The sequence below is a fragment of the Chlorocebus sabaeus genome, chromosome 16 (assembly GCF_047675955.1).
Source record: "Chlorocebus sabaeus isolate Y175 chromosome 16, mChlSab1.0.hap1, whole genome shotgun sequence".
Classification (NCBI taxonomy): domain Eukaryota; kingdom Metazoa; phylum Chordata; class Mammalia; order Primates; family Cercopithecidae; genus Chlorocebus; species Chlorocebus sabaeus.
In genome coordinates this window covers 68,805,657-68,808,857 of record NC_132919.1, presented here as the reverse complement: position 1 = coordinate 68,808,857, position 3,201 = coordinate 68,805,657, and the positions used below count along the sequence as shown (strand labels likewise).

At 43.4% G+C, this 3,201-nt stretch overlaps 1 non-coding gene across 1 annotated transcript; it reads right to left on the bottom strand.

Annotated features, from left to right (window-relative positions):
• Window positions 1-3,073: 3,073 nt before the first annotated feature.
• On the bottom strand, window positions 3,074-3,201 carry LOC119622226 (small nucleolar RNA SNORA40). The gene has a single exon (XR_005238897.1). It is a non-coding gene; the product is annotated as a small nucleolar RNA SNORA40 (small nucleolar RNA).

Here is a 3,201-nt window from a genome sequence, read left to right as displayed (position 1 = left end):
CTGCACTCCAGCCTGGGCAAAAGAGCAAGACTCCGTCTCAAAGAAAAAAATACAAAAATTAGCCAGGCGTGGTGGTTTGCCCCTGAGGTCCCAGCTACTCTGGAGGCTGACGAAGGATCGCATGAGCCCAGGAGGCAGAGGTTACAGTGAGCCAAGATCATGCCACTGCACTCCAGCCTGAGTGACAGCGAGATCCTGTCTCAAAAAAGGCCAGGCATGGTGCCTTATACCTATAATCCCAGCACTTTGGGGGGCAGAGGCAGTTGGATCACTTGAGGTCAGGAGCTCGAGACCAGCCTGGCCAACATGGCGAAACCCTGTCTCTACTAAAAATACAAAAATTAGCCAGGCATGGTGGTGGACACCTGTAATCCCATCTGCTCAGGAGGCTGAGAATCGCTTGAACCCACGAGGCAGAGGTTGCAGTGAACCAAGATCGCGCCACTGCACTCCAGGCTAGGCAACAGAGCAAGACTCTGTCTCAGAAAAAAAAAAAAAAAGGAGAGAGAGAGAAATCGCCAGTTTGGCTAGAATGATGGAGTTAAATGCACAAAATATCAAGCATCAATTTAATTGGAGAAGAACTGAAACTCGTCAAAAATAGAGATAATTTCCAGAAGGCCACAGCTTGTCCCTTGATTTCCTGCTTGCGTTTTGGGAAACGCCATACTCCACATCGCATGGGCAAGTCATCCGAAGCCACATGGGAACAGAACAACCAGAAGCCTACTTCCAGGCTGGCTGAATGAGGGGCTCTTTCATCTTTTTCTTCTGGCGGAGGCCTTGGCAGCCACAGGCTCACAGCACCCTCTGCTGTTAAATTGCAAAGGATGGTGCCTGGGTTTTGAGACTGAGACTGCTAAAGGATTCTGGTCTGGGGCAGGAAGAAAATTACATGAGCAGAAGAAATTCAAAATTGTTTTAATACCTCTAAATAAGTAAATAAAGAGCCGGGTGTGGTGGTGCCCAGTTACAGTCCTGGCTACTTGAGAAACTGACGTGAGAGGATCACTTGAACCCAGGAGTTTGAGGCCAGCCTGGGCAACAGAGAGAGACCTCATCCCACAAAAAAAACTTTTTAAATTAGCTGGACATAGTGATGTGAGCCTATAATTTCAGCTACTCCGGGGGCTGAGGCAGGAGGATAGATTGAGCGTGGGAGTTCAAGGTTACAGTGACCTATGTTGTGCCACTGCACTCTAGCCTGGGTAACAGAGCAAAACTTGTCAAAAAATAAATGTTTAATGTTCTTAATTGATTATTTAAAAATTGTTTTCATGCAAAACTTCAGGATGGGTTAATTTTGCTGGTGACAGGAGGCAATGATAAAACAAAGAAAAATTATGCAGCTAAACTTTTTCACCAAGGCAGATTTTCAGCCTTTTCCAAGCCAAGTGGAAATGCCCAGTTCACCCCCACCGAGGTTCCAAAAACAGGAAAAACACACTTTCTAGCAGTGTTAGTGAAACTCATGTAACACTGTCTCCACTGAGATCGAGCCCTGAGTAACAAAATGGGGGAGACGAACAGGCTTAGCATTATATATAGGGGACTGGGGCATAGCTTTCAGACCCCATAAAGAATAAACCTCCAGCTTTTCAGTTCCAGCATTTTAATACGCCTACCTGCCTGAACAGAGGTAAAATTAGAGACTACATGGTAACATTACAATAGAAGTTTTTACTTCTATTTATAACTTGCTTATTTGGTTATTTTTCCTTACCAACAGCACAAGACAGCCTCAATATCCTTAAATGCCCCAAGTCCTAAAATTACTTATTTAACCCTGAGAGATCTAGCCGTTATAAAATAGAACAGCTATCAGTCATAAATCATTTGTGTGCTCTTTTTTTTAAGTCAATCAGTTTTTATTCAGGGAATTCCATTTGTGTTGTGATTTCTTCCACTGTCCATCAAGGTCACTTTAGATCCTCTAAAGAACTGGAGCCAAAATATTTATCTTCAAGTTAGCCCTTTTTAGTGAAACGGATGCTTATTTTAATCCAGTTGTCCTGTCAGCCCATAATTATTTTATTTTGCTTCTGTCATCTCCTTTTCATATGGATATACTGAAGAAGACTTCAAAATTCACCAAGAATCTTTGGGATCTAATTTCTTTTTTTTTAATGGAGTCTCACTCTATTGCTAGGCTGGAGTGCAGTGGCATGATCTTGGCTCATTGCAACCTCCCCCTCCCGGGTTCAAATGATTCTCCTGCCTCAGCTTCCCGAGCAGCTGGGATTACAGGCGTGCCCCACCACACCCGGCTAATTTTTGTGTTTTTAGTAGAGAAGGGGTTTCAACATGTTGGCCAGGATGGTCTTGATCTCTTGACTTCATGATCCGCCTACCTTGGCCTCCCAAAGTGTTGGGATTACAGGCGTGAGCCACCGTGCCTGGCCACAGGATCTAATTTCTTCAACCAATTTAAGGTCATTTTTAGTGTAGGTGGATCTGCCTGGTTCTCAGTTTGACACCCTCTCTAAACATGAACGAGTTCAAATCATATTCATTCCTAAGCGATCGCACTCAAGAATAGTACAGATGTGTGGAATATGCCAATACCTTTAACTCCAGACATCATGTTCTCAAGATAAAAGCCTTTGAAACAAAAAGCCATTTTATGTATCAAGTCAACATGAAATTGGAATACAAAATTAATACAGCTGAGGATTTCGCTCATATCCCATGCTGTTTATCTATTCTACAGTCCTAGAATCAACCTTTTTTTTTATTATTATTAAGAGACGGGGTCTGTCTTTGTTACCCAGGCTGGAGTACAGTGGTGCCATCAAAGGTCAGTGCACCCTCCAGCTCCTGGGCTCAATCCTCTTCCCCTAGCCTCCGCTTCCTGAGTAGCTGCAACCACAGGCACATGCCGTGATACCCAGCTAATTTTCAAATTTTTATGGAGATGAGGTGTTACTTTCTTGCCCAGGCTGGTCTTGAACGCCTGGCTTAAAGCAACACTCCCACTTAGTGTGGGGATTGCAGGCATGAGCCACTGTGCCTGGCCTGGAACCAAACTTTATGGCTATCAATACTCCCATAAATTAACTGTCTCAGGTATCAAAATATCCCTTCTTATATATATCAAAACTCATACTGAACAATGAGTTCTAGGTTGCAAAAGAGGATTTATTTTTTGCACCTATCCATAAGTCTTTGTCCACAAGTTAAACAAAAACATATGTAAGTGCA